At 35.9% G+C, this 21148-nt stretch overlaps 1 long non-coding RNA gene across 8 annotated transcripts in view; it reads right to left on the minus strand.

Moving 5' to 3' along the window:
- LOC144318334 (uncharacterized) overlaps nt 1–21148 on the minus strand; it is a 161803-nt gene that overhangs the window by 25529 nt on the left and 115126 nt on the right. The gene's annotated exons all lie outside the window — the stretch shown is intronic.

Genomic DNA, 21148 nt, shown 5'->3' on the forward strand with positions numbered 1-21148 from the left:
CCCACCATTTGGTTTTATTATATTAGCCACCATTTATTTGGTATTGTTTAATAAAGAGAATTGCCCAGTATTTAATCATACATGCTTATTCATTCACTTATTTGCATTTATTCTATGGTTTTCTTTCCATCCTTAATTTTGCATTTATAACCATCAATGTTATGTCTGGATAAGAATCAGGAGTCAGATTATGGGAAGCTGAAATATTCTGTGATCTAGTGGGTTAGTCTCTGTGAGGATTCACTGTCTAAGCATAGAATAACTCTTGAGCAAAATTCAGAGAAAATGTAAATAAAATATAAGGACTTGCACTCATACATGATAGATACAAGAAGAAAGGTAGAACAGCAAAGTTGAAGTGTGCCTTTTGCTAAAGTCAGCATGATACTGTTCATTTTTTCCATAGACTATTCTTCACCATCTCTGATTTCTTTGAATTTTTACCATATCATGGATTTTGTGTGTGTGTGTGTGTGTGTGTGTGTGTATGCACACACATAAATACCAAGTGCATTGCTATAAAGCATGCCTGGAAATGCATGGATTTAAACACCTTGGGCTCTCAATCTAAATATAATTAGAGAGAGCAAGTGGGATGATGAAGTTCGAACCATAGAGGCTAATTAACATGGACCTGTGATGAACAGGACACATCACCTGGAGCTTATAGCCTCAGGTGTCTGATCCTGGTGGAAGCAAGCCACTAACTTCTTTGAACTTTGAATGAGACTTTAAGTGGTAAGTTCAACCAGTGCAAATAACCTTCACCGGGAAATACAAATCCCATTCTTGGATTTCTGTTAGTGATTCACTATATAACTCTGGGTAAATCACTCAGCTAGATTTCTGTCCTATCTCAGAGGGTTTTGACTTCTATTTGTCATTGCACACTCCCCACATCCACAAGTCACTCAGTACTGTCAGTTATCCTACGTTTTATATTCAGTGAGGGCAGGGCCTCCACATTGCATACAAAGTGGCAGTAATGGTAGGCAATTAAATTATAAAAAGGAGAAAAGTGAGGCAAGGATGCCTTAATTCACATTAAAGAAGTTTTCTGATATATAAGCCAATAGAAAAAGTATTAATTTTAACCACAGAAATATTTCATAACACACGCATAAAGCTTAGTTGGGAATGATGTCTTTTGAAATACATCAAAAAATCACTTTGCTCATTCATTCATTCAACATATAATTTAGTGTTTTCTATGTGTTATTACCCTGCTTGCTATTGGCAATATTTCACTGAATGGAACAAGGATTTCTGACCTCAGATTTCTTTTTTTTTTTAAGATTAAAAAAAAAAAATTATTCATGAGAGACACAGAGTGAGAGGCAGAGACAAAGGCAGAGGGAGAATCAGGATCTCTGTGGGAAGCCCAATGCAGGACTCGATCCCAGGACCCCAGGATCACAGCCTGAGCCAAAGGCAGACACTCATCCACTGGGCTACCCAGGTGCCCTGGCCTCAGATTTCTTATGTTGAAGAGGAAGGAGACAGAAAATAAACAATAAACATATAAGCAATAAGAAAAATACTTAGTTTGTTCATAGGTTATAAGTGCTATGGAAAAAGAAGAGAGAAAGAAAACAGTAGAGTAGGGCAAGGGGAATCAAGAATGCCCAGGTTTAAGGAGAGAAGCTAGACTGTTATATTAAATATTGAGGTTAGGGTAGCATCAATGAGAAGATGACATTAAAAGAAAGAGAATTAGTGACGTATAAATATGGAGGGAAAGTATTCTAATGGAAGAACACAGCTAGAATGAACTCCTTAAGGTGAGAGTAGGTTCATCATGAGTAAGGAAAAGTAAGGAGATCTCATAGCTGTACTGAAGGGAAAACATTGGGAGAGGATTAAAAGATAACTAGATTCAGGTACAGGGGTAGGGGCCAATCAGTATTTTTAAAGAATTTTGGCTTTCAGACTGATTAAAATGAAGCCATTAAACTTTTTTGAATAGAGGAATTATATGATTTGCTTCAAATAATTAAAAGCATTTCTCAGGATATTGTGTTAAGAATAGACTGTCAGAAGACAATAGTGGAAACCAATCAGGAAGACATCACAGTAATTCAAGTGACAGATGATAGTAGCTCACACCAGGATGGTAGCAGTGGGGATAAAAAGAAGTGATGAGATTCTGGATATATATCAGAATTTACTGATAGGATAGATGCAGGCATGAAAAAGAAAAGAGAAAAGTTTAGGATATATATGAACCAACTACACATATCCCTATATATAGTTGGTTGCAGGTGGAGTATCTTGGTGTTTATTTTAGGGCATGTGTATTTCGAGATGTTCATTAGACATTTAAGTGGATAATTAAATAGACAAAGATAAAATTTTAATATTTGGGATAGAGAGCAGGGCTAGAGATAAAAATTTGTGAGCAGATGCCATAGGAGTTATATTTAAATCCAAGTGATTGGAATGAACTCACCAAAGACATGAATGGAGGCAATGAAGAGAAGACCAAGGGCAAGACCATGGGGTCTTCCAACATTAAGAGGTTGGAGAGAGAAAAAAAAGAACCCAACAAGCAAAACTGAGAAAGAGAAACCAGTAAAGAAGAATAAAAAGCAAGGGAGTGAGTGGTATGAAGTACAAACAGGGAAAATCTCTCAAGGAAGTGGGTGTGCTGTTGATAGTGGCCATTGGTTTGCCAATATGGAAATCAGTACTAAATATAATGAGAATAGTTTCAATGGGATGATGGAGGCAAAAACCCAACTTGAGTGAGAGAGAAGGGGAAGAGAGAATTAGAAACTAAAACAACAGATTACTTCCTTAGAGTTGTTTAATAAGTACAACCTAACATTAGATAAAGTGACAAGAAGATGGAACAAGAGATTTTCTTTAAGAATTTAGATATAACTGTATGTGTGAACACTGATTTCAATTACATAGGAGAAAGAGACAAATGTAAACGTAGGAGGAAAAGGGAAGAATGGTTGAAGTTATGCTGTTCAAGGAATTTCTGGACTGATGTCTTTAAATAGGCAAAAGGGAATGGGATTTATGCACAATTGGAGGGATTGGCTTCAAACAGAGAAAAGATTAAAACCCATTGCTTAGTCTTCTAAGCAATTTCTGTTCCATATTATACCCATGAACATTATGGAGTGGTTAAACATTCACTGAGAGAATATAATGTGTCTCTTTAGATTAAGGGATATGATTTCTATTATGGTTGTGAAGATGGGGTTGGGAAAATCTTAGTAAGTCAGAAAGGAATAACTTGTTAACATATTAAGTTCACAGTCTCTAAAAAGCCCTTGCCAAAAATATGAATTTGAACATTAAAACAAACTCTATATCCTTTAAATTGTTTATATCTTAATATTAATGACTTATCTACAAGCTCACCAAATGGAAAAGGGTCTTGGAACTAATTTTTCATTTTATAAATCCATGGATTCCATTCCACTTTCAAGATTCCAACTAATTGAGATTGGGCTGTCTATTAAAGGGCCTTTAATAAAACTACTGACATCTAGAAAGAATAGCTTTTTAAGAGTGAGAAGCTATTCTTACATACGGGCCTCAGAATGAATGGTTTCATTGTATTAAGCTGTTCATTGAAGTTCATGTTGTGAAGAGATACTCTTCTGGCATTTAACTTTTTTTTCTTTAAATGTTTTGTTCTTGTATTCTGTTCTGTCTTTCTATTGTAATCCATTTATGAAAACATAGTCAATTTAATTTTCCTAAATTATGTAGAGCTTTGTTCATGTTACTGTCTGTCTGCTTAAAAGCTTTTAGTATTTTATCATTTTCTAGAGAATTAAATCCAAATTGCCTTGATACTGTGGTCTTGTTTTCATCCTCATTGTTACTTAGTCCAAGTTGCTATTATCACCTACAACAGCCTGAAAATCATTCCACTCTTATGCACACCATATACCACTGCATACTCATTTTTTGCATTTACCACTGTGTCGGCCATCTAGAGCTATACTGATGCTGCCTAACAACCACAAATCCTAGTGGCTTAAGACATTAAATAATTATTTAGTTCACAAATCTGTGGATGGATTGGATGATTTTGGGGGCTTAGCAGAATTCAATCACTAGTTACCAATAAGCGAAGCTGAGTTGCTGAACTTTGCTAGACTTTCTCTGGTATTTGGCTAGAGGTCAGGTTGTCTGGGTGGGCCTTAGCAAAGACAATTGGCAACTCAACTCTGCTTCATATTTCTTCATTCAACAGGCTAGCCGAAGCATGTTCTCATGGTGGAGCAAAAGGAAGTAGCAACATGCAAGTGCTTTTTGAAGCCTGTTTAAATCCAGTTTACCACTATCCTGTTGGGCAAAGTAAGTCACATGGCAAGCTCCGAGTCATCGTAGGAAGGCAGTAAAAGAAAGGCATGGATTTAGGAAAGTGTGATAGAGTGAGGTCATTAATGCAATCAATCTACTACAAAGACCTAAATTCTTCACATGGTCTCTGGCTCACAGACCCATCTCACACGTTCTCTCCTATTAGCTGTTTAGACGTCGCTTCCTCTGCCTCATCCATTTAGCTTAGTTAATTCTCATTTATCCTTTATCTCAGATCAAATATCCATTTGTACAAGAAAACTTCTTTGACCTTCCAGGCTATGTCAGAATTATTTGTTATGACCCCTCGTAGAACCATGTTCCTTTCATAGAGCACTTGATGTGGGTTGAATTAATAATGTGATTCTTCAATTAAGGTCCTACTATTACTTCTAAAAACAGGAGCTTTGCCATCTCTTGTACAATACCTAGTATCCAGCATTGTGCACGGAACATAAATGGTCAATAAGTATTTCTTGGATGACATTACTTAAGCTGTTTAAATTTTCCCGACTGTTGTTTCTTTTCTTTTATTTTTTCTCAAAAGATCATTCTCTAAGAGATGGGAAGGTTTCTTTCTTTTTTTCTTTTCTTTTCTTTTCTTTTCTTTTCTTTTCTTTTTTCTTTTTTCTTTTTTTTTCTCTTTCTTTCTTTCTTTCTTTCTTTCTTTCTTTCTTTCTTTCTTTCTTTCTTTCTTTCTTTCTTTCTTTCTTTCTGAAACTGTCATCTCATACCCCATGGAGCTAATACAATGACTATTTTTCTTTTTTGCCTATTCTCTCAGACTTTCAGTTAGACTTCATTTCTAAGTTCCTGGTCTCTCAGTGATTATTTCTTTATTAAATCACACAACTGAAGGGTAAAGGAAGTAAGAAATTAGTTGTCATCCCTCAGGCTACACCCTCCCCCAATTCACTGTAGTCTTGAGAAGACAGTAATAGTGTGCATCACAAGACTTTGTCAAGTAGGGATGTGCTACCATGTATTGCCCAAAGAAGCATCTGCTGTGATTAGTAGAACATTGGATTTGAATTTGGAGATGTGAGTTAAATGAGCTGTGGGTACCAGCAGGAGTCATTCTACCTCTCTGAGCTTCAGTCTTATCCATGATATTTAGAGAGGACATAAAGTCAGATGAAGTCTCACAGCCTTTGTCGCTTTAAGAAAAATTTCCAAGCAGTGTTTGGTATACACAAATCACATTTCTTCTTTGTTCTTCCTTAAATGGTTGTATATTTCTCCAACTGAACCTATCTATATTGCTTCAGTGCCTGACTTCTGTGTTAGAGTATGATTTCTTTTTATCATAAGAACTCTGTTTCTTGGCAAAATTAGGTGCTGAATTTTTTTTTTTAACCTCAGTGAAGACTTTCATCCAATTCTCATTTATGCCTGTACATTTTAGGGCACATATTTTCAGAGAACTCCCTTGTGTGGAGGCTGTTGCCTTAGGTATAAGTTAGACACATTGGAGACTCCAACTGGGAGCTGTTAACTCACATTCATTAGTCCTTCCTTGAGCATGATAAAGTTATACTGAATAGGTGGCTTGACATGCTAATTTGAGAAACAAATGCAAATCTAAAATGCAAAAACATAGAGAGCATTTTACATTTACAATCTTGCCTTTTAGAGTCACACATAGTGAAGAGGATGCCCTTAAAATCAAGTTTCATATTTAACATATACCAAAGTGATATGGAAAATGTTAATTTCAGATTGTGAGAGTTCCAATTATTGAAGCCATCCACCAATAACTACATTGAAGTAATGTCAAAGAATCCCAAGAGTGTTCCAGTGAAAAAATAGTTTATTATGGCAAAACTAATGGACCGTTTTCTTTAGCTGCTCCTGCTGGTACAGCTATGATGGGTAACATACACCTACTGAAATATCCTTCTCATATGTTAAACCACACATTTTCACCCCAGGGAAATAGAATGGGCCTCATCTTTGCTAAATATGTTTGGTTGCTTTGAGATATTTTCTCTCCTTTTCTGTTTTTTTCTATCACTCTTTTTATTTTAATAAAAATATTTTATAGCATTCATGCGCAAAACAATTCAATTGTGTCTTTTTTTATAAATAACTTTATGTTAGGAATTGATTTAAATGACTCTCCCATGACCTCCACCTTGTTATGATCCAGAGGTCATTACAATTTTGCCTTGAGGGTGTTAGGCTAATGAATCCCATGCTTACCCTGGTAAAGATGGCCCTGTTCTAGTGGTGTAAGCTGAATGTACATTATTTTCTAACTTGTTCCCCCTACCCAAAAGTGTTTGATGATGGTCAATCTTTGCTGCATGCATGGGAAGTTATGTTGGTTTGCAAAAGTTTAAAGTTTTACAGGTGTTCTCCATTAACTGCACTTTTATGTTAAGAAAATAATTTCTTCAGGAGACCATCATCGCCTTGATTAACTCAGTATAATAAAGAGTTAAGAAATCTAAAATCTCCTAGACCCTGAAAATAAAATCACAATGAGTATTATTTATCTAAACATATTGCACAATTCTTTGCAGATGTGTAGGAGGAAATGAATCACAATGGAAAGCCCTGCCATTTGTAATTCTACAGAGCATGAGTTGGAACACCATTCTCCGCTAAACCTATTCTGTTCCATTCTGTGTTTGCTTCATGGACTGTTCCAGATCCTTAAAAAGGAATAAATGAGCCTATTTCAACCTATGAAATTTTGGAGACTGGGTCCTTCTTGTAAAAGGAAAAATTACGAGCAGCCTGGGTGGCTCAGTGGTTTGGCACTGCCTTCGGCCCAAGGTGTGATCCTGGAGACCCGAGATGGAGTCCTGCATTGGGATCCCTGCATGGAGGCTGCTTCTCCTTCTGCCTGTATCTCTGCCTCTCTCTCTGTGTTTCTCATGAATAAATAAATAAAATCTTTAAAAAAAAGGGAAAAATTACTTTTTAATCATCTATGTTGTCTTTTATGAAAGGAAGAATTGATCATTTCTCTTTCCAATTTACTTCACCTCTGACAGCTCTAATTCTGGCCCTTATCTCTGCAGGGTTAGCAGCTGATTAGACTAATATGACACATAAAAGCCATAAAACGTATTGCTGATTAATTTTTAACCCAGTATATAGTGGAGAACTTTGACAGTTGTTCTAGAGGTGTTAGAACTCAAATATTCTAGAACCCCATTCAAAATCAAGATTAATGAGTGTATTATTTATAATTCATTATCCTTAAGAATTTTATTTTGTGGAAGTTATTTCACTCTCAAATTCACCCGATATAGGATACTGGAGTCATTTGGCTTTGCAGTGTTGATTACGTATTTTTGCTGCAGTTCTTTAATAATTGCTTCTGGGTTCAATTCTACAATTTTTTTTTTTTTTTTTTTTTTTTTTTACTTTTGGTGTGCTTCTTTGGCTTAATTCCCCATTCTGTCTCTATGGATCACAGTGTTTGACAGAATTGCAGAGGGGAGAAAGCCTTCCGTACCAGATTTTTCCACTTAAACTAAAAATTAAGTCAAATTCAAATTGAAAATTCCTTAATCAAAGTTGTCAGCTTATATGGGGTCACTGGGTTTAATGTGCATCTATATGAAATGTAAAGAACAAATTTAGGGTTCACTTACATATCTAGAAAACACTTTGGATCATAGAATATTTTCATTTCCTTTATGGAACCAAAAATAATACTGATGAAAAAGAAGGATAAGGAGGAGGGAGAGGAGAAGGAAGAAGAAAGTAAAAGGAGAAGGAAGGAGAAAAAGGGGGAGGAAGAAAAAAATATAAACTACTTATACTACCTTTTACTGAGTGCTACTTATAACTCCATTGCACTAAGTGTTTTAATTTAAGGTGGGATTTGAGAGACTGTAGTCATTCAGACTTTATGGTAGGTCAGAGCGATGAAGTAGTTTATCCTAGATCATCCAGTCTTTCAGTTGTTTAAAGTAGAAATTCACACCAGACTCATCTGTCTTCAAGGTCTGTATCCTTAATCATTCTGTAATACTACTCATTTAGATGATTATGATGCTTTTATCTGAGGATAAATAACTCTGGAACTCAAGGAGCTTCTAAACTCATAACTTTATATAAGCCTGCAATGAATCCCGTCTAAGGGCTTCTCTGAATGTAGTGTCTTCCAGTTTAGAGGATTAAACTAAGTTGGTTGTAAAATATGACAAGTATATTTGGCCAGGCACTGTTGTGAAGGTTCTCCATGTTGATTAACTTTCAAATTGCTTTTTTTCAGATTCTCCCTAAGTAAAATCAAAAGACTCAGTCTTAGAATCCATCCTTATAACTTCTGGTTTTTGCACTTTGAATCCCTAGTAGATCCATGCCTAAGTGGTCAGACCACTTTTGTAGTTTAGTCATCCAAGAGGACCATATGCCTTTGTAACTATGCTATTCTGACATCCCAGGCTGGGGTAAAGATGATAGGGCTTTATCTGGTAATATTATGGTAGTAAATTATGCAACATCTCAAATCCTGACACAAATCTTATAAAAATGAATTTTTTGTCCACATTCCAATATCTTCCCCAAAGATTCAGTTCCTTCTACCCACCTAAACAAGCTACATCCAATAGATAACAGCTGAGTCGTTTTCAGAATAAATGAAAACTATGAGTCCTTTAATGCATTGTCACTTATTCTTCAACAGCAGTCCTATACCCTATCATTCCCTGGTGAACTCTAACCCTATTCAAATCTACAAAAGTTACCCCTAAAGTAAAGTACACCCATGCAATCCAGGAAGTATGCAAAATGATTCATGGAATAGTGAAAAAAAAATATATTAGGACCTCTCATTACATTTTTTTTTACCTCAACATTTAAAGCTTTTATTTGGGGGTATGTTTTATAAAATAATATGTAAATATAGTGGTACATTTATATTATCATATATAAATAAATATACAAATATTCGGAATTTGCACTCAAAAATGTTAGAGGACTCCTGGTCTATGATATGATTAGGCTAAAGGAATTCTATGTGGGAAGTATGTGACCATTGTTATGGTACTACAAATCGACATGCACCGATACACCAGTTATACAAAATTATATAAATCCTTATTTGTAAAGAGGGGGCCAAGACTCCTGATGCTACATGATAGTTTTCAATCAATAAGTCAAAACAGAACCGCTGAAGGTAAGGCATCATGGCTGTCTTTTGAGACAAGGGAAAAATGCAGAATGAGGTTTTCCTGCCCTAATTACAAGGGGAAAGCAAGGGAGTGGAAGAGGCATGTTACATATCACAATCATATTTCCCAGCAAGTGCTTCTGAGTGTTGCTAGTTATTCAAGAGGAAGGGAAAGGTTTATTGAACAGATTTTTTTTTTTAACTAGGAGACTTCTTGGAGTTTTTAGGAGGAGCTTATAATATGCATTGTGAATGCCTAGAGGCAGAAAATATTGTGAGAACTTCTTTGACCATGGTATCATACTTTTGAGAAGCATTCTATGAGATTGGCCGGCCATTAAATATACTTGGAAAATGTGGGCTAAGATAAACTGTTGTGTTCCCTGAAGTTATTTTTGCCCAGAATCCAAACCTTTGCCCTTTAAGTTGGTGTTCATCTCAGTTCAAGCTCATTCTATTTTCATGTAGGCCTTACCAATAGTCAGGACATTCTTTTTCTTTTCTCTTCTTATATTCAATAAATATGTATTACTTTCTATTTATTCAGTACTGTGGTAGGTATAGAAATTGTGAAGCTGCTGAGTTTTGTACTAATTGAATTCAATTAGAGAGATAAACATTATACATATACATTATACATATAATTACTTACAATTGTTATACATGGGAAGGTCTAAATAGGTGACACAGGAACACTGGGTAAATTTGATGAGTTAGGGAAACACATGAGGAAGTAGTGTTTCTGCTGAGACATGAAGGAAGAGCTGCAAATGGACATATGAAAAGCAAGAGAAATCCTGAAAGAAGCAAGCATGCGAATGTTCTGAGGGAGAGATTCAGTTACAGTCACCATTAGATAGAAGGCCAGTGTGACCGGGATAGAGTAAGTGAGGGAGAGCCCCAGATGGAATGAGGTGCAAATCCACTAGAAATACAGGGCCTTGAAATCTCCATCAAGGCTTTGGGGTTTTAATTAAAAACAATCGGAAATTATGAAAAGGTTTTAAGTAGGCAGTTACAAGACCAGAGTTCCTTTTGAAATGATCACTCTGGATATTATATGGATAACATATTGGAAGGAGACACACACACACACACACAAAAAGGCATTTCTATGTCCATCTAGATAAACTCCTCACAGAAGTGCTCCAGCATCTATGACAGTGCTTGGTACATGGTAAAAGCCCCATAAATAATGGCTGAATAAAGGAATTAAGGTATTCAGCCAATTAAGATACTATTTGAGTAATTGAGGTAAGAGGCATTAGTATGTTGGACTGGAAATAAGTTGTCACTGTAGCGAGCCCCAGACATATGATAGAAGTGCTTGGTTGGGGGAAGTAACAGGACTTTGTGCTATTGGATGGTGAAGAGCTACTGCTTGGAAGAAATTCCTTGCTGTTATGCTCAGCACGATTTTTCTGATTAGATGAGATCGGGCGTGTTCAGGGTGGTATGGCCATAGACAGGGTGATGGCCGTAGACAATTTTTCTGATTGATGATTGGCTTGATCTGCCACTACTTGCTGAAATATATGCATTTCATTGTGAGACAATCTTTTAGTGAAATATCAAGTATTAGTCAGGCATGGACAGTGTACATATTTTGGAGGTACAATTTCTAGTAGTTTGAATGCATCTCAAATGATAGGCAGCTGTTTATTTATCCTATAAACTTGAATAGCAGTGTTCAGTTACTGTTCGATTCATAATGCATTTCAACTTGGAATGTGTCAAAATTAAAACAAGCAACTGTAGACTCTAAGTATTTCACTTATTACTTCAAATCTACATTTTTTCAGATTTTTAATTTTCCCTTTGTTTTGCTTCTTTTTTTTTTAAAGTTTTAATTTATTTTCTTTAGAAATCTTCACAGTCTGTGTGGGGCCCATATTCATGACCCTGAGATCAAGAGTCGCAGATTCTTCTGAGTGAGCCAGCCAGGTACCCCTGTTTTTGTTTATCCCTTATTTTTCAACTTCATTGAGGTCTGATTGACAAAGAAAAATTGCATGTATTTTGGTTATATAGTGCGATTTCTTAAAAAATGTATAATCCCATGACTTAGTATATGCATACATCACGAAATAACTATGACAGAAAGTGACTCATATGCTATCATATGTATGGTTTGAATGTATTTTCTCCCATTCCATAAATTGCCTTTTCATTTCATTAATTGTTCCCTTTGAGATCAGAGCTTTTTAGTTTGATGTAGTTACACTTGTTTACTGTTTTGTTGTTGTTGTTGTTGCTTGTGCTTTTGGTGTCATATCCTAAAAAAATCATTGCTGAGACCAATGTCAAGGAGGTTTTTTTTACATACTTGGGCTTATTTTTGGGATCTATTCTGCTCCATTGGTCTTTGTATCTGTTTTTATGCCAATGCTATATTGTTTTGATTACTGTAGTTTAATAACATGGCTTGAAATCATAACAGGAAGTGTCATGCCTCTAATTTTGTTCCTTTTTCTCAAGGCTGCTGTGGCTATTATGGGTATTTTTTGACTTCATATGAATTTTAGGATTTTTTTCTATTTCTGTGAAAATACCATTGGAATTTTTATAAGGATTTAACTGAATCTATAGATTTGGGTAATATGGGCATTTAAACAATATTAATTCTTCTGAAGTATGAATATAGGATGTATCTTTCTATTTATTTTTGTCTTCTTCAATTTATTTTATCAGTGTCTTAGAATTTCAGTGCATAGATATTTAGCCTTCTTGGTTAAGTTTATCTTTAAGTATTTTATTGTTTTTGAATCTATTGTAAATGAGATTTTTTTTAAATTTCTTTTTGGATAGTTCATTGCTAGAGTATCAATCAATGCAATCAATGCATTCAATGCAATCTCCTCTCCCAATATTGATGTGTTGAAATCCTAAATCCCAGTAACTCCAAATGTGATCTTATTTCGATATAGAGTCTATAAAGAGATAATCACATTAAAATGAGGCCATTAAAGTGGACCCTTATTGAAGATGACTTGTGTCCTTATAAAAAGAGGAAATTTGGAGATAGACACATATACAGGGAGAACACCATGTGAACATGAAGATGGCCAACTACATAATATGGAGAGAGGCCTGGAGCAGACCTTCCCTCATAGTCCTGAGAAGGAACCAACCCCCTCCCCCAACTCCACCCAACACCTTGATTGTGGACTTCTAGCCTCCAGAATTATGAGTCAATAAATTTCGAACAGTTTGCAGTGTTTTGTTGTGGCAGCCCTAACAAGCAGATGCAATGTTTATAATAGCAGCTATAAGTTAGGACCGTATTAAGTGTTATTTGTGTTTCTTACTCTAGTTGAACCTGTTAAATTTAACAGCACATGCTAGTTGCTACTGAGTACAGTGGCTGACTCTGTTTTGCTTACAAAGATATACAAATTATATTTTAAGATTTTAAAAATTTATTCACACGAGAGCAAGTGAGCAAGGGAGAACACAAGTAGTGGGGATAGTCAGGGGGAGAAGCAGATACCCCGCTGAGCAAGTAGCTCAACTTGGGTCTCAATCTCAGAACCCTGGGATCATGACCTGAGTTGAAGGCAGACGCTTAACTGACTGGGCCACCAAGACACCCTACAAATTGTATTTCAAATGATATTTTAAAGTTGGAAAAGTATGGAAAGTAGGAATAGCAATCACAGTTTAGCCAAAGCCTATCTCTGATTATTATTGTTAGAAATATTTTTAAAAAATATTTTTAACGAGTACTATTTTCTATTGAGAAGCCAGTTTGTGTGGTTGTTCAGAATAAATGTTATTGGCAAAGTCACTTGAACATTAGTTTGAGATGATGCAAATGTTACATGCATTCTCAGCATTTTGCTTTTCTCAGACAGGTTTTCTCCCATTTAGCTATGAATACACCTGCTTCATCTTTTTAAAAAGATTTTATTTCTTTAAAGATTATATTTATGTATTTATCTTACAGAGAGAAAGATTGAGAGAGCAGAGGGAGGAACAGAGGGAGAGGGACAAGCATACTTCTCACTGAGCGTGAAGCCCAAGTATGGCTCAGTTTTCCCAACTCTGAGATCACTACCTGAGCCAGAAACCAAGAGTCAGATGCTCAATTGACTGAGCCACCAAGGCACTCCTTATCTTTTTTTAGAAAGAAATCATTCTCGTCACTGCAACTGAGCTATAACTTTCAAATGTATTTAAATATTTAATGGCTGAAATGACATAAATAACCATTTTATTTCTTCATATTTTTCATAATTGGAAGACTTTAAATAATATTAATATATAAGCATTTAAGGGTTACCTCAAATTGAATGCTTTTGAATTCCCCAAAATCTAACAAATGCATATCATATTTGTATTTATCCTCAATGCATTTTCTTAACCAGAAAGTCCAATATGTCAAAGAACTTTTCAGACTTTATAACTTAATTTTAAAGATAATTGTCAATGCAGATACTACAGAAAGTTAGATCCAAAGCTGTAATTCTTCCGTTTTTCAAATATTGACATATTGTTGTCATTTCATCATTTTCAGGAACTAGAATTCAGATAAATTCCATCACAGTGATAGATATCTATAAACTGCCTAGAATAACAATACACACATAGGATGGAAATTGCAAACAAAATTGAAAATGCAGCTCTTGTTTTTTTTTTTTTTTTGAGATTTTATTTATTTATTCATGAAAGACACAGAACGAGGCAGAGATACAGGCAGAGGGTGAAGCAGGCTCCATGGGGAGCCTGATGTGGGACTCGATCCCAGAACTCCAGGATCACACACTGAGCAGAAGGCAGACACTCAACTGCTGAGCCACCCAGGCATCCTGCAACTCTTGCTCTAATAGAGAACAAATATTTTACAGAATAAGTAATTTAAATCTGTATTAAAATAAAAAAGGTGTGTGTGTGTGTGTTCATGTGCTAAAAAAAAGTAGCATGAGCTGAACACAAAAGCCATGATGAGTACATATTAAGTGAAGGTAGTAGACTTGTCCCATTAGAATGTAGATTTGATGTTGATGGGATTTGAGTTACACTAGAATAAATGTGCGGAAAGAGATTACTGCAGACCTCAAATGCTAGTAATGAAGTTGTACCTGAGGCTGATAAATAATAGGGGACTTATTACAGAGGACATAGAGTTCGACAGCCTGCCTTTCCATGCTGGCTGGATGATTTACTACTCATTGTACTCTATGCTCTTGCCTTGTTTGATTTTTTATAGCATGCATCACTCTACCAACATTGTTATAAGACCATTTGTTTAAATTGTTTTATTAAAATGTTTAAATTGTTTTAGTAAAATGTTTAAATTGCTAATGGTCTATCTCTCCAAGCAAAATGCCCTGCTTTTAGGACAGAATTTTGTTTTGCTCACTATTACTTACATGGTGTTTAGAATCATGCCTGAGATGTTATTAAAAACTCAGTAAAAATGTATTTTTTAAGATTTTGTTTATTTATTCATGAGAGACAGAATGAGAAAGAGAGGCAGAGACATAGGCAGAGGGAGAAGCAGGCTCCCCTCAGGGAGCCCAATGTGGGACCCAATCCCTGAACTCCAGGATCATGCCCTGATCATGAAAGCAGAGCTTAATTGCTGAGCCATCTAGGTGTCCCGTAAAAACGTATTGATTGGATGAATGAATTAGTGATTTAAGCAATTGCCAAATTTAAATTTAATTTAAAATTTACTTTTTTATATGGATATGGTAGTGATATGATATTAATAACAACAACAAAAATAATAATACCTACTACATAGTAGTATTAGGAGGCTTACACATAGCTGCACCTAGCACAGTTTGCATATAATATGTGCTCAGGTAAATTTAGACATTGATTTTCTTATTAAATTCTTACATAGAAACCAACATTCTAACAGGAGTTCTATAGATTTCTTTTAGGGTGTTAATTATTTGCAATCTGTCCAATAAAAAGTAAGAAACTTAGAAGTATAACAAGTACATGATCTTGGTCTTTAAGGAACAACAACAAAAAAAAATTGAAATTACACTCAAACAATGAAGACATTGCATGAATTGTGAGACCAAGCATATCCCAAGGCACTTGGAAAATTTCAAAAAATTAACCAAACAAAACAATGAGATCAAGAGCAAGAGATAGGGAAAGCTTCAGGAAAGGCTGTGAGAGAAGAGGGGATCCGAATTTGATACTAGAGAATAGATCTGATTTGAGTCCATGAAGAATAACATTCCATGGGAGAAGAACAAGGCAAATAAGCAGAGTTCAGTTGGAATGGTCAGTATAGCCATGTGACAAAGGCAAGAAAGGAGTTGATTGGGGGGAAAAAGAGGTGGGCATCTAGGAGAGGAATAAACTTGCCATATGCAGGAGAACAAATCCTTCAGTAAGCATAAAGGACACTCTCTTAGCCCATTCAGGTTCCTAAAACAGAGTACCAAAGACTGGATAGCCTATAAACAACAGAAGTTCATTTTCTCACAATTCTGGAGGCTGGGAAGTCCATGATAAAGGTGCCAGTAGATTCGGTGTCCGGTGAGAATATCTTCCTGGATCAAAGGTAGACATCTTCTCACTGTATCCTCATATGGTGGAGGAAATGAGGAAACTCTCTGGGTCTCTTTTATAATGGCATGACCCCCTTTCATGAGGACTCCATCCTCATGGTCTAATCACCTTCAAAGGCCCCACCTCCAAATGCCATCACAGTGGATATTATGTTTCAACAAATGAATTTTGGGGGACACAAACATTTAGTCTCTATCAAACACTGAAAGGCATGCAGAAGAGTTTAATTTTGATGTAACAAGAAAGAGATAGACACTGCTGAAATGCTGTTTGTGTTTGTGAAATAAAGTATCATAGAGTCATCCAGGAGGATTGGAATTAGGTAAAGAGCTGAGAATAAGGAAAGTTAGGTGGGAGACTATTTCTATGTCCTTTACCCCATCCTCTATTTTCCATTCTTTTATTTATTTATTTTTTAACCAGCATGATAACTTTAAGATATAGACATGATTATGAACTTGTCTGCTCAAAGTCTGATCATCTCCTCACCTTCACGGTCAAATCTAAACTGCTTAGTAAGTCATTCAAGTCCACAGTAAAGTAAGCTCAACATCTTGCCAGCCATGTCCTAACATTTCCTCCAAACATAAGTTGTATGAATCCTGATCCCACCTCACAGGCACACCAAGGCTCTTGTCATTTCTTTAAATAAGTTATGAATATTCACAACCTAGAATATAATTTGTCTCCTATGCCTCATATGACCTTCAACTCATCCTTCAAGACCTACTTCAAATGTTGGTTCCTTTTAAATCTTCTCTAATACTGTCCCATCTCCATGTCTCCCTGGGATCCTTTTTTTCTTCCTTCCTTAACAACTTAAACATCTTGTACTTGTAGCATTGAACTTATTTAAATTTTATGTTTATATTCCTACTTCTCATGTTAAATCATGAGTTTCTTGAAGGTCAAATAACTTTGTATCAGTACCTGCTATTGTAGTGGCATATTTTAAGGATTTAACAATGGTTGGTGCATGATACATAGAATTTCATGATCAAATGGAAGGCAAATATAGACAAGGCACTGGAGAAACTTATATTTTAAACATAAAAAAACAGCAATGCTGCTACATAGAGCAATAAGATCATTGATAAATGGAATTGGGTTAGGTAGATGGTGGGTTTAGTGTTCATGTGTTAAACTGTATATGTCAAAATGGTGTTTGAGAGAATATATTCTGGTAATTATTGGTATTACAAAGATGGCTTTTGAGCTGGGAGAGAGATACACATTGGGCAAGTGTATTTTTAAAGATAACTGAAAACAGACTAGGTGTGGACTCTACAGAATGAATAAAGAATGCAATGAACATTTGATTAGAACCTAGGCTTTGTGAGATGTGAGAGCAGTGAAGTCACTGAATCAGGAAACGGTGACCAGGAGAGTAATCTGAGAGGTGGGATGAGAAGAAGGTGAGTGGCACAGAGGACCTGGACCAGAATACATTCGAGAAGATAATGAACAACACTATCAAAGGCCTCTGAGACATCAAGGGAGCTGAAGCTGAGAAATAATCACAAGGAAGTAATTGCTAATTTGAGAGAAGGAGATTTAGGCAGTGTGATTGCGGCAGAAGATGTGGAATTCACATAACAAAGAAAGTTGTGCAGAAATTGCAATTTTCAAAAATGGGTTTCAGTCATGTCTACAACTTCAAAAACTGGCAAAAAATGTAGTTAAGTGGAGTCTCTGATCTGCAATATTTTGTTTTGTCTTGTTTTGTTTTGGTAGAATACTACTGCATTCTAAAGGCTAAACTTGTCACTTCTAGTTCAGTTACGGGAAAAATAAAACTAATTTGGAATTTGGGAACTCCCCAAATGAGATTTTTGTTTCTTCATCAGTCACTTCTGAAGAATTCAGGGTTAAGAATTCCTTTCATAACCCTTGTTTTTCTTATGGATAACTCTACCCTTCAACACATTTTCTTATGTCTAATCTCTGAAAGACTTAGACTTTGTAGGTGAGTTCTGCAAATGGGTTGAGAGCGACAATTTTCCAAAATGTGTACCAAGGAACACCACCAGTTCTATAGTTGTTAATAGGGATTAAATGCATAAAGTTATCTACTCAAATGTGTTTTTTGAAATGCAAGTTAAAAGAAACTCAAACAGCTTTCTTTTACTGCAGGACTCCTTAGGACCTCAACTATGTACATTGTATACATTGAAGAAGTATTTATAGTTGTGGTTGTTTTCCAAATGTTTTGGCCAGGAAACATTTTGTTATGAAACTCAGTTAGGACATACTGTCCTAGATGTATTTTATTTAGTATTCTCCAACTAGTTTTTCCTCAAACTAAATGTTGCATTGTATTTATATATTGTGTAATGTAATACCAAAAAAACCCATTCATAATAATAATAAGAAAAATGTATACTTAAATCAACTGCAAGTGCTCAACCCTTCCTTCCTTCCTTCCTTCCTTCCTTCCTTCCTTCCTTCCTTCCTTCCTTCCTTCCTTCCTTCCTTCCTCGATATGTTCCCTCTAATCAGGTGATTGTTTCAATGGACTTCTTAGTTTTATTTAAAATAAAGAGCTTGTACCAGTGAATTGGATTTCAATTAACAACCATATATGGAAAAAAAATATGAAAAAGCTCTTGGGAAACGTCCTCAACAGAATCTGCGGCACTGAAATACCTAAATCCTCATGTACAGTTTGCAAGTTCTAGAATTGTAGGATTCTAAATTTCTTTGAAAACGTATGAGGGTTTGAGGTGCTGGCATGCATCAAATTCTTTTGTAAAGCGAGGATATTGAATATGCTTTTAACTTGAACACTAAGCTTCGCTGTGATTGTCTCACAGCTCTTTAATCAGATCTTGACTGTAGTAGATCTCATCAAGTGGATTCATGAGGAGGGCATATGTCCTTAGCAAATGTGTAGGATAACTCTGCATTCTATCACCACCACCCACCTTCATTTATATTCTGGAAAAAGACAAACCCTACCAAATGTTTCTAATTTTTACTCTGGTTTAGTCCCATACAGATACTTCCCAGGAATGTTCTTATCTCATCCTCCATGACTTCTTTGTTGTTCTATTTTGTTCCTCTCCTTGTTACTGAAATTGTACAGTGAGGCCTTTTTACTCTAAGACTCTAGATATCCATTCCCCTCAGCCCTCACCCCTTCTCTTGTTTCTGTGGCTGCTATCACCTGGACTTGCTTACATTTCCTGTCTTTTGGAAGTACAGTTTTTACCTACTTCCAGTGCTTTTTCTGGGACATGATTGGCCTTTCTACATTTTTGAAGCCACTACAAAGAAACATTGGCATTATCTGTTTGAATTATTTGGATTGCTTTCATAAAGCCATTCCTTTTGCGAAACTTACCTTTCTAAATTCCAAGGTAAACTGAATACTTGGAATTCTGCATTCCTGTGGTCTGAAATTCTTGATATGCTAGTGCAGCCAAATGCTGGAATACTCGGGCAGGGACTTGAGTGCCTTCTCTGTGTTGTGATGGATAGTAACCATGCTCATGCTTCTCACCCTACAAAAGCCCTGTGCTCCTTCCCTGCTCCTACTGTCTCCCCCAGAAACAAAAAGAATGAACACCTCCTTCCATAAATGGACAGTTACTTCAGATAGCGTTACTTAGATTAAAGTCATAGGATGACTGAAAATGCCTATTCTACAAACATAAAGTTCTCTTAGTGATTGAGATATAAAAGAGTCAGCTTTAAGTGTTTCATTAAAATCACTGCAAATATTATGCATAACAATTTACACAGAACTCATGAAGCTGCTTGTTTAATAAATGAGGTTCATCTGTAGTAAATGGCTTGGTGCAACCAAAGTGGCTCTAATCAAATTGGGGACAGATGAGTTCTGTAGATGTAGCTTATTTCATTAATTTACTACTGTTTAGAGTTCACAGTCAATGGCCAATTGATATTATTTGTGACAACACTAAATAAAATAAGTAAAGGGAAATACGTTGCGTGATGTATTGCAGAGATAAATCACAGCCCGGCATGTGGGGCGATGAAACCCTCCAGCAGAAGCACTTAGCACACTTCATTTGATTCCCATTCGTCAGCTTCGGTGCCGGTGGCTCAAAAAGAATGCAAAGGTAAATGAACACCAAAATATGATTTACAGCCCTGGAAAACAGGCCTACCCAAATAAATCAAGGTTCCACTTCCTTTCAGCCATTGGGTTATTCATAATACAGGGCTTTAACAATCAAGCCCCCACCATTGTAAACAGACCCCAGCAAAAGACACACCTGCATGAAAAGGTACAATATTCTGCGTGGAAAGGACTAAAACGATTGAACAAGCATACAGCCGAAAAAGATTTTAAAAACCGGCAACTGTTCAGTGGATTAAGAAAGGAAATGGGCAGCACGTTTTCAAAGATTTTACTGGTTTGAGCAATAATCTTGAGTTTTGCGCACATTGTTAGAACAGGAGAAGCCGCATCGCCTTTCAGAATCTGTCCGTGGAAAATGTTTAACTAGCCTCTGTTTATATACATAGCTTTGTGAAAACTCCCTGGAAGACTACTGTGAAAGTCTCTTCCCTATCTAAGATTTTAAGAATCGAGCTAAGGCTGAGATAAAAGGGGAAAGAGAGGGATAAGCAAGGGAGAAGTGAATCTATTAAATTGGGTCCCCTATAAAACGATGTAAGGAATTTTCATTCTAAGCTTAATAGATTATAAATGCCATCTTACTACTGGAGAATTTTTCACCCGATGGAAACCAAAGATAATAAAGGACAAAACTGAAGGGTTTCTGTCACAAACATCCCTCTCTTTTGTAAATACAAGTGGTTGTGTCACATATACCTAAGTCTATATTTATTTCTTTTGAACCAATATGAGGCTTAAAGTAAGGCATGAGATATTCAATTGAAAACAAATTAAAAGAAAACCTTATGATGGTACAATTTTAGAACCAGAAGGGCCTTAAGATCATTTGGGAATCCAGTTATCAAAAAACAAAACAAAACAAAAACCCCAGAATGTAAAAAAAAAAATAAAAATTAAATAAAAATAAAAATAAAAACAGAATGTAAAATGAATGAGTTAGCCAATGTCACACAGCCAGGCTGCAATCTCAGGGTTCTGGTGCATACCGGGTGAATTCTGTTAGGTTCACCTAGATCACAAAAGAGCTTCAAATTCTTGGC

Source organism: Canis aureus, chromosome 8 (assembly GCF_053574225.1).
Source record: "Canis aureus isolate CA01 chromosome 8, VMU_Caureus_v.1.0, whole genome shotgun sequence".
Classification (NCBI taxonomy): Eukaryota; Metazoa; Chordata; class Mammalia; order Carnivora; family Canidae; genus Canis; species Canis aureus.